Raw genomic sequence first — 11504 nt, 5'->3', positions numbered from 1 at the left:
CGAAATTCACGGGGGTGAGAAAATAACACACGCAGAATAGTACATTACGATACAAGTGCGTAAAAAAGGAAGTACGAAACGAGTGGCGATAAATTAAAACACGACCGAAGGGAGTATTTTAAATCGACACGAGCTACGAATTTCCTTTTGGCACGTGTATCGTGCGACGTTTTTCAGTACAGATGGCCATCCGAAGTTTCGACCTCGCACTAGTGCGTATAAAAACACCATCTGTACTGAAAAAGATTTTTTCCCCTCACTAGCTCGGAAACACGTGTTTTGTCCTTTAATACCAGCGGGTAAAAACGCATTTTATCCACTAGTGGGTAAAGTAATTTCACCTTGAATAAAGTCAAATTAACTGCTTTAAAATTGATAAAAGTAGGTGAATCTAGTAATAAAGATGATTTACCACCTGTGGAACTACTGGAAGCAGTGATAAACGCATTTTTTGCGTTGTAGTTTCCTCGCTATAGCGAGGGAAAAGTTTTGTGTTACACTCGGGTGCAAATGTATTTTACTTCTCGTGTGTTAAAAAACTCACAAGTTCAGGATTCTATTCTCGAACCACTCGCTTCGCTCGTGGTTCAACTATAGAATCCTTTCACTTGCTCGTTTTTCAATTCCACACTCGGCGTTAAAATACAACTTTGCCCCCTTGTATAACAAATAACTATTGTCAGTACACACGCACATTTTGATAAAAATATGACACATTATCCTGGTGAATGTTATTAGTATAAACTCTATTATAATCGCAATTAAGTTAATTCTTAAAAATGATTGAAGTCTAGTCTCGATGGAGTTTTAATAAGCTTTATAGTCAGTGATCGGAATAGGCAGAGTACATTTACCTACACTTGGTAGAACATATAAAAAGTAGACTTCCTTACGACATTTTTTTTTGCGTAACTAACGTCCCGGGAACCTACCGTAATTAATATAGTTCTAAATAGGTCAAAATACACTGCAAACTGACCTAACTCGAAAATAAAATATTAAAAAAAACGTTGTTAAACTAATGTCCACTAACTTTTTAACAGATAAATAGTTAATTAAAGAAATTTAAAAACCATGACGAGTGGCGGAAAACAGGGTAGCACGCCCAACTTTTAACTGCCTGTCGGGGGAAATAATTCGTGTATAAGCGAATTTTGGCATAGTTGTAGAGAATGGTGTCTTAATTCACATACTCAAAGTACTCTTGGGTCGGGGTGGTAATGGTGGTATGGAGGGGAAAAGACGGACAATAATAGTACATTGTACTAACGAGAGTAAGTTGGCTTGCTGGAGCGATTTAAAGAGTCGAGTTAGTAATATTCATACTTCCCGAGTTACGCACAATGTTTTTCATCACACTTGCATTATAAAAAAAAATCTTCTCTGTCCATCTTTTCCTCTCCATATTTCATGATCCCAGATAAAAAGTGAACATATTTTTTTTGTAGAGAATTTTCTGAAGATTACTTGTGTCTTGAAACATTTTTTGCTACGTGGCACAGTTTAAGAAGTATTCACGAAAAACTAAAAAAAAGGGACTTTTTCCACCCCCCCTCTACCCGTTATCTCCATCCAAACCCCCGAGTACTTTGAGAATGTGGATTTAGACACCATTCCCTACAATTATACCAAAATTCGCTTATACACGAATTAATTCCGATGAGGTAGGCTTCGTTGAGTGTGCTAGGGAGGCCTTTGCCCAGCTGTGGGACACAATATAGGCTGTTAAAATAGTATATTATGATACAAGTGCGTAAAAAAGGAAGATCGAAACGAGTGGCGATAAATTAAAACACGACCGAAGGGAGTGTTTTAAATCGACACGAGTTACGAATTTCCTTTTCGCACTTGTATCTTACGACGTTTTTCAGTACAGATGAGCCTCCGAACGAAACTTCGGAGTCCGAAGTTTCGACCTGGCATATAATGAACCACTTCTCGCACTAGTGCGTAAAAAAACCACCATCTGTACTGAAAAAATAGTTAATTGTTTTACAAGGGGGCAAAGTTATTGTTTAACTGCACGTGCCAATATTGATACTCGAGCAAGCGAAAGATTCCAATATGGAAAAATAGTACATTACGATACAAGTGCGTAAAAAGGAAGTTCGAAACGAGTAGCGATAAAAATCTTTAAATCGACACGAGTTACGAATTTCCTTTTCGCACGTGTATCGTACGACGTTTTTCAGTACAGATGAGCCTCCGAAGTTTCGACCTGGCGTATAATGAACCACTTCTCGCACTAGTGCGTAAAAAAAATACCATCTGTACTGAAAAAATACTATCGCAAGGAAGTCATTTCGTTTAAAAATAAATATATCTACTCTGCCTATTCCGATTACTGCTTATAGTACAAGAACTTATTTAGTTAAAAATAGAATAACTAAGGAACTTATAAATTTGGTCTTCTAGAAAAATGTACCGTGTAACAACATGCACTGTCTAACACAGTCCGTTCTCTATTGGGAAAAAGTGAATTTTTGAGTAGAGCATTGGCGTTTAGTATGGGTATTATGTTCTGCAGGAAAACAAGAAGATTTGAGGAGAGAAGTGTGGGAGGGCAGCCGGGACAGTAACCTGCAGCTCCAACTCCAGGGAATTGGGCTGAATGAACGCACCAGCGATCGACAGCCCGCCTGTATCCGGCCAGGCGTCCCTACACTACATCTACATCTACATGGGTATTATACACGTCCTCCCGAGTCAAACAAGACCGGTAGCCACTTTGAACTCCGTGTCCGAAGGGGGGAGAGGGGTTCAAAGTATGGAGCTCCTGCTGCTCAGAAAAAAATTCTGGCCGATTAGTTTGAGCTTTGAGTCAATTTTAGTGTCATTTTTATGTAACTACTTTTTTAGGGTTCCATAGCAAAATATAGCACAATATTTATTAATAATGAATTTTTAGTAGCCACGAAATGCAAACAAATCCTCATATTTCCGTATTTTTATACTAATCATGATTTTTAAAAAATATTTCTAAAAAGCCTATTTTATTAGTAATCTTTGATGATTCTAATATTTGATGTAAAAAATATTGAAAGTACTGCAACGATCGCCATCGCAGCATAGGGGACAGCATAAAGATTTTTAATAATCATTATACTGCGCCCCGAGTGTTACCCACGATCAAGAAGAAGCGACGTGTTAACTTAGGGTATATCGTACTTCCTCCATACTTAATTTTATAAATAATATTTGTTAAGGCACTTGGGCGTGGCGTGAGGAAGTAACAAACACGGTATGCTCACAAACTTTTGCCTTTATAATATTACTGTGATTTTTAATCTTCTTCAATTTAAAAACGAAGCGAACTGTTTAAAAATGACACCAAACTTGACTCGAAAGTTCAAAATAGGAGCTCCATACTTTGACCCTTTCGGACACGGAGTTCAAAGTGGCTACCGGTCCTATTTGACTCAAAAGGATGTATATAATACTCATACCAAACATCATGTCTATACTCCAATATATATACCTCTCAATACAAGCATGCCCAATAGAGAATGGACTAAACAGTACAAACTGACGTCTCTTGAGTTGGGTCTCAGCAGCGTGTTGAAACCATTACATGTCTCGAAACTTTCCTCCGTTACATTTGGAAATGTCTGCCTTACAGCACCTGTAAAATTTATAAAATGTTAGGAAACCTTTAGATATATTATTTTAAATCAATTTGTACTAAACGCATATGAATAAGTCTTTTGCAAAAACATCATTTTTGGCACAAGCTTTTTTATCGCCGACTGTACCTTTCTTTCAACAGTTGTCTACTGCTCTCCGAGATGTTTCTAAAAACCCCTTTTACTCAATGGGGATACGACGTTTCATAACAAAGTTCCTATGACCACCTTTCTGCTCCATCATCAGATCAGCGCCATGATACCATAATATTGCATTGTCACATGATTTACATATGCATGCAAAATTTCAGCTCAATCGAAAACCGGGAAGTGGGTCAAATTTAGCTTCTACGTTTTGACCCAAACTAACACTAACACACTAACAAGGCAAGTTGAATAAAAGCTTGTAATAAAAGATGGACATTGCCCTTTATGAAGGGTTCATAAGTACTTACGTTTTAGAACATTCGTCAGTATTAGGGTAGATGATGAAATTGTTTTTCCCTGTCCAGAAGTCATCCCACAAGATTGGTTCCAGACAGCAATTGATGCAGTCCCGTTCCTTGCCTCCTTCTGTTTGCCTTAGCATATCCTAAAAGAGAAAAGAGAGTCAGTGTTATTCAATCCATAATTACTTCAGCAGAAACGGGCGATTTACTACAGCAGGGGTTAATTCTCCATACAAAAGCTCTCGACTATTTCCTCCCTGGTTTTTTCAACACAGATTATTATATTTATTATCATTTATATATGTGTCGGACTGTCGTAGGATAGTCAAAATGGGTCAACAATTAGCCAAAAAAACCAAACGGTACGACACAGATTATTTCATTATTATTCAAATCCTCAAATTTCATCCTGATTGATTAAGTTTTAGAGGAGGAAACAGTTGAGAGTGGAACCTCAACTTTTATACTATAAATCTAGTTAATAACACAAACTAGTAAGAGATTTTTGCTATACCCTTTTCAGGGTCCAAATATGTACATATTGTAAAAATTATATGGTATGCAAATAAAGAACAATAGTATATTACCTAAGATTCCCTAATTGAAAGGGGGAGCTCCTTTCCATTTTAACATTTTCGCTCCTGTTGCCCCTCAATGCAGCCCGTGGAGCAGCTGTGACATACTCCATGTTATTATGAGCAAAAGTAACAAACTCATACCTAAAGCTGAAAATATAAAATTAGTTGAATAAATCAGCATCATTAATATATTTACACAAGTAGAAGTAGTTAGTTTCAATTAGATTTGAATGGTTTTCTCCTCATACCATAAAATTTATTCTATCTAATCTATCTCATATAATCTAATTAACAGGATAACGTTAGAGCGGGCAACATGTCCCGCTGCTGCTGGCTTGATTAGGCCTAGATCAGCATACCTAGGGCATTTTATTTTTTAAATAACTAAAAACTAAACCAAACAAACAAACTCGACCTAAATCAATAAATAACCAGAACTGGCAGGCAAGCATGGTCGTGCGATAAATGATAAAACATTAGGCCATCCCATGCTTGCCTGCCTGGCACTAAGAATAAAACACATGGACGCCTAACGCAAAGTGCAGTTAACTCGATGGAACTCATTTCATTCAAAGAATCCATACAAAACTTAAGAAACAAAATACTTACTATATAATCCTGGTCTGCATTCCGTGGGTTTCCACTCCGTTCTATATGTGACGGTTCTGTGCCAGGTGGGCCCTGCCCTTTTTTGATGTCATCCGACCATCTGCTCGTGGTTTCCCGCCACCTCGGCCACCCAGGCTAGGTCTCCACAGCAATACTAGGCGACCCCATTGATCGTCATCTCTGCGAAAAATATAGCCGGTCCATTCCCACTTGAGTTAATCCTTTTTGCAATGTCGGTAACTTTATTGCGTTGGCGAATATCCTCATTTCGAATTCTGTCTCGCAATGAAATTCCTGGCATCGCGCCCTGATAGCTCTTTGCGCCAGTCTGAATTGACGAATTCTTCCAACAGTCAGCGTCCATGTCTCCACGTGTCCACTAAAGTAACACAATTTGTAAAATACCAAAAATTACTTAAAAAACGGCACGGTGGACGTCGGCAAAAACTAATTACAAAATTTACAAGTCATGAAGTCAACAATCAAAAAGGTAAGAAAGATGGCGGACTGGTGTGCGTGCGGCTGTTCGTGGCGTCACATCACAAGGGGCGTCAGGGTTACCAACTTAAATGTTTTACCACTACTTTTTCGTTTTCGCTACAATCCTTACAAAATTGTATAAAAGCAATACTTTGAGAACGAGGTATTTATTTCATTTATTTGTGTGGTATTTAATACGAAATTGCCTATTTTGATTTGATTTCCTAGTAATTAGTCTCATTTATTAGTAAGTATATTTAAAGAAGTATTCATTTACGTAAAATATGCATGCAATGCAATTAAGAAATAACTGACAAATAGTTTTGATACTTTTAATTTTTTCATATTTATTCAATTTTTTTAACACGGAGTTTGTACTAACGGTATCTCGAATAAAAGATAACATATTAAATGATAATGAAAGTTGGAATGCACTGCACTGCACATATTATGTGCTGAGCTGTGCAACAATAATAATTATATCAAATTCAAGCACATCTTATAAGACTGGGGCGCTTGCCGCTTGGTATGAGCAACTGATGGGAAGGCTATACGAGTACATTACATTTAGTTAGAAATTGAAACTTTCTGCCCGTACATGGAATATAATACAATCTTATACTTTTAAACGAGCAATTCTTGTATATTTATTTATACTGACGATCTCGGAAACCGCTCTAACGATTTCGCTGAAATTTGTTATGTGGGGGTTTTTGGGGGTGAAAAATCGGTCTAACTTATCCTTAGGTCCCGGAAAACGCGAATTTTCGAGTTTTCATGCGTTTTTCTTCGCGCGCCATCTCATGTGCAGTAGTTGTACTGTTAAGACAGAATTCTTTCGGTCGATGTAAGTACTATTTATTGCAAACACTAGATGGCGACACAGGTCAAGGCTAAAATGAATAGAAAAATACACTATTTGAGTTTTAGTGGCGAAACGCGCGCAATCTCGTGTGGAGTAGTTGTGTTGTTAAGGCTGTTTGAACTAGATGGCGACACATGTCAATGATACGATACAGAACCGAGCGAAGCTCGGTCACCCAGATATTTATATTAATAAGTGACACATTTACACTTTGCTACACCCGTATCAGGGTCCATGTATGTACATATGTATGTGGGCCCATGGGTGTACAGAATCAATGAGGTATGCAAATAAATTCTCTATTCTCTATAATATTTTCAAGTTCCTATGGGTACAAATGTTATTCTTCACATAATAAAAAATTGTAACCGGTTATGAAATTTGGTCGGTTATTGCATTCCCTAGTCTTAGGCACGCCATAGACAGTCTGAGAAATTCATAATCTTAAAAAGATTTGCATCCAACCTGTCAGCTCATACTGACAGAATTTTCAGATTGAACTGACAGGTTGCATACAAAAAAAAGGTTGCATAAAAACCTTTTTTTCCACACTGTGGCGTGGTGTGCCTTAATTAATACGTGCAGCTGAATAGGCAGATTTCTAGCAAGTAGTTTTTTTAAGCTGTCACTGTAGTATCTAAGTCATAAAAATAATGAGTTCAAGTTTAATTGGTTTTACATGAAAACTAGTGCCTGTGCTATGAATGCGTCACCTACAGAGCTGAATTTCTATATAATATAAAGCTACAACCCGACTGACATTTTTCAAAAAATGGGCAGAGGGAGTTTTTGCAGGTGGCAGTGTTTGGTGTTGTCGTATAGAGGTTGGTCCTGCGACCCCGGATAGATCAGACCGTCGGTCTACCGGTTCCGGGTAAATGAAAATGAAAATGAAAATGAAATATTTATTTTTCAAGTAGGCATATTACAATGCGCATATGAACGTCAAATAAAGCTACGCCGGCTCTAACCCTACGCCTCAGCCTCGAGAAGATTTCAGTCCCCCCTCAGTTGGGAGGGGGGTATCCACTATGGGACCGGCAAGAAACTCGGCGGGCAACTTCTTTTCAAAACATTACATCTTATAACTAACATGCATTAAATAACAAGATACAATTTAACATGCAAAAGTATTCATCAAAGAATATGAACAGACTAGGTACTCTATGGAAATTAATTTCAATAAATTATATTATTGCTTAATAATACGTCGTTCTTCTTCAGAGAAAACATATCAAATTGTCACAGAAGAAACAGATAATATGAATCTCAATATCATTAAATATGTAATTTACCTACACAACATAAAATATAAAATATTTGATGTGCTTTCTTATCTGAACTGTGTCCTCTATACATAATACAATTATTTTAATTGCTATTCGTTTTTTGTAGTTTCTGGTAAAAAAATGTTGGACGGCCTGGCCAAACGGCTGGAGTTAGCCGGGGAGTGTTCGACCAAATGTCATAGAGAACCCTGGGCAGTTTTTGACGCCGCCATTTTTTTTTTCAAAATGGCCGACTTTTTTTTTTTGACGATTTTTCAAGTTTGTCGTAGAGAGCTCAAATTTTGGTCATAGAATCTCCAAGCGGCCTTGATTCGAATGAAATAAAAAAAAATTGAAAAATGCTCAAATGTGGGAAAACTGGCCACTTTTATTTTGTATGGCAACTTTTAAACCGTAAGAGATAGCCGGGGGGTGCTCGACCAAATGTCATACAGGTATCCGAGTATAAAAAAGTTGCATTAAAAAAAAATTCAAAATGGCCGACTTTTTTTTTGAAAAATTTCAAAATGGTCCTAGCGCGCTGAGATTTGGCACACGGGTGGAAGGTCGCCCCAAAATTAGTATTCAAAAAGAAAATTTTGAAAAATTCAAAATGGCGGCCTTTGAGGGCCAATTGAAATTTGAATGCAGGTTTTTCTTTTAATTTCTATAGCTCCGTAACGGTACAAAAAAGTGAAAAGTGCTCAAACAAATGTTATACAGTCACCCGAGGTCCATCGAATGGCATTAAAAAAAAACAAAATGGCCGACTTTTTTTTTTTTTTTAATTTCAAAATGGTCCGAGCGCGCTGAAATTTTGCACACGGGTGGACAGCTGCCCTAAGATTAGTATACAAAAAGAAAATTTTGAAAAATTCAAAATGGCGCCCTTTGAAGGCCAATTGAAATTTGTATGGAGGTCTTTTTTTTAATCCCCATAGCTCCGTAACGGTAGGGAAAAGGTTAAAAGTTCTTGAACTAATGTTGTACACTTATCTGAGGTCCATCGAATGGCATTTATAAAATTTCAAAATGGCCGACTTTGAAATTTTTTATTTTTATTTTCGGTCCGAGCGCGTTCAAATTTGGCACGTGGTAAAAACGGGGGCCAAAAATAGAATTGAGAAAAAAAAATTTGGAAAAGTCAAAAACGGTGGCGAGAGGGGACAAAGTCAAATTTCCCTACCAGTTTGTATGGAGGTTTTTTTTTTAAATCCCCATAGCTCCGTAACGGTATAAAAAAGGTTAAATGTGCTTGAACTAATGTTGTACAATTATCTGAGGTCCATCGAATGGCATTTACAAAATTTCAAAATGGCCGACTTTGAAATTTTTTTTTTTTATTTTCTGTCCGAGCGCGTTCAAGTTTGGGACTTGGTAACAACGGGGGCCAAAAATAGAAATGAGAAAAAAAAATTTTTGGAAAAGTCAAAAACGACGGCGAGAGGGGACAAAGTCAAATTTCCCTACCAGCCTGAGGGAGCGTTCTACAGCCCGACGGTCATTGCTCCGGTCCAAGTTCCGAGCTGCGTACAGACAGTGCTCCCAAGCAACTCAAGCAAGAAAATATAAGTAAAGGTGTCTAAAAAGCGGCGCGGCGGGCCGGAGGTCCAACTTCCCTACAAATCTTACAATCCCCACAGTAACTACGCGGAGGGCCGAAGGCCCGGAGCGTGTCTGACAGGCTCCCAAGTACGCGAAGGCCGCAGGCCGAGCTGCGTGCAGACTGTGCTCCCAAGAAAACAATAACAAAAAGTATCTAAATAAGCGAAGCGGCGGGCCAAAGGCCCGACGCGGAGCTTCGAAACCCAGCGAAGGCCGAAGGCCGAGCTCCGCGTAGGGCCGAAGGCCCGGAGCGTCCCTGACCGGCTCGCCGGCGGACCGGGAAGTTGGAGTTTAAACACGACCCAATAGTAAAAGTGTCTTAGAGAAGCGAAACGACGGGCCGGAGGCCGCAGGCCGCAGGCCCGTCGTGAGCTTCTCAAGACACTTTTACTATTGGGTCGTGTTTAAGCTCCAACTTACCTACAACTCTCACAGTAACTACGCGGAGGGCCGAAGGCCCGGAGCGTGCCTGAGAGGCTTCCAAGCACGCGAAGGCCGCAGGCCGAGCTGCGGGCAGAGTGCTCCCAAGCACGCGAAGGCCGCAGGCCGAGCTGCGTACCGACTGTGCTCCCAAGCAGAACGATAATCAAAGTGTCTAAAAAGCGACGCGGCGGGCCGAAGGCCCGACGAGGAGCTTCGAAACGAAACCCAGCGAAGGCCGAAGGTCGAGCTCCGCGTAGGGCCGAAGGCCCGGAGCGTCCCTGATCGGCTCTCTGGCGGACCGGCTTAGAGAAGCGAAACGACGGGCCGGAGGCCGCAGGCTGAAGACACTTTTACTATTGGGTCGTGTTTAAGCTCCAACTTCCCTACAACGCCCACTATAACTACGCGGAGGGCCGAAGGCCTGGAGCGTGTCTGACAGGCTCCCAAGCACGCGAGGCCGTAGGCCGAGCTGCGGGCAGAGAGTGCTCCCAAGCACGCAAAGGCTAAAGCAAAAAAGCAAACAAGCAAAGCAATAAATCAAACAAGCAAAGCAAAAAAACATAAAGCAAAGCAAAAAACAATAAAGCAAAGCACAAAAGAACACCGCGGGGCCCTCGGGCCCCGCGCACCTTTAAAAAACTAGTTTTTATTTTTATTTACAACATATCTGTTAAGGGTGCGCAGCTCGCCCACGGTCGTCGAAGTTGCTCGGCAACTTACGTATTTGTATGAAAAGTTGCGTTGCTTCGTGAGCGATCTCTCATCTGCATTTCTTATTAAACAGCGTCCATCAGCGACGCGTCGAATCGCATATGAGAACTCGATTCGACACAGTTCGATTCCGCCTTAAGCCTGGCATCCACTAAGGGCACTAAGAACGGCAACAGAGTCTGAAAGAGACAGTCTGAAAAAATCATAATCTGAAAAAAGATTTGTATGCTGACACTGACAAATCTGTCAGTGTACGTTTGAACTGTCAGTTATGCATACAGTCTTCATTTCATAATCTTAAAAAATCATAATATTATCGCTAGGAGGTAGGGCATAGCGAATGATATTCCGCTTTCTGTGGTAGGGCACACGGATATCGTCTCGCTCGAATCTAGAGCAGAGCCCAACTGGGGAAGTACCTCCGCCTTACAGAAGACCGCAGCCAAATAGCACTAGACCCTACTCATAGTGTTGTGTTCCTGCCGGTGAGTAAGGCTCCCAGAGCTCAACGAGGGTGCGGGGTGCTGACGACGGGAGGACTTAAGGAAATAATTTGTTCCGTCTATTGTCCTTTGAGTCGTTGGCAACCCAAACCCTCCTTTGAACTTGTGCACTCCTTTTTGCTGTGTACTTATACTTAACACAGCAAAGGGGAGTGTACAAGTTTCTAATGGGGTGGCAACGCGCATGTGACACTCTTTGAGTTGCAGGCATCCATAGGTTACGGTAACCACTTTCCATCAGGCGGACCGTATGCTTGTTTGCCACAGACGTAGTATAAAAAAAATGAAATCAGATCGAGTGCAATGAAAATTCAGATTATTCGCAATCTGTCAGATCGATCTGAAAAAAAAAACATAATATTAAAAAATAACACGGAAAGTTGCGAATTG

The 11504-nt window shown here is 40.0% G+C and overlaps 1 long non-coding RNA gene across 1 annotated transcript; it reads right to left on the bottom strand.

The window, feature by feature from the left end:
* Window positions 1–3366: 3366 nt before the first annotated feature.
* On the bottom strand, window positions 3367–5776 carry LOC125237906. The gene is made up of 4 exons (XR_007178384.1): window positions 5260–5776; window positions 4660–4797; window positions 4079–4215; window positions 3367–3622 (listed from the first exon to the last, which is right to left on the bottom strand). It is a non-coding gene; the product is annotated as an uncharacterized LOC125237906 (long non-coding RNA).
* Window positions 5777–11504: the final 5728 nt, after the last annotated feature.

This window comes from Leguminivora glycinivorella, chromosome 22 (assembly GCF_023078275.1).
Source record: "Leguminivora glycinivorella isolate SPB_JAAS2020 chromosome 22, LegGlyc_1.1, whole genome shotgun sequence".
NCBI lineage: Eukaryota > Metazoa > Arthropoda > Insecta > Lepidoptera > Tortricidae > Leguminivora > Leguminivora glycinivorella.
The sequence above is the reverse complement of the archived record's forward strand: the minus strand, read 5'-3'. Positions and strand labels throughout refer to the sequence as shown.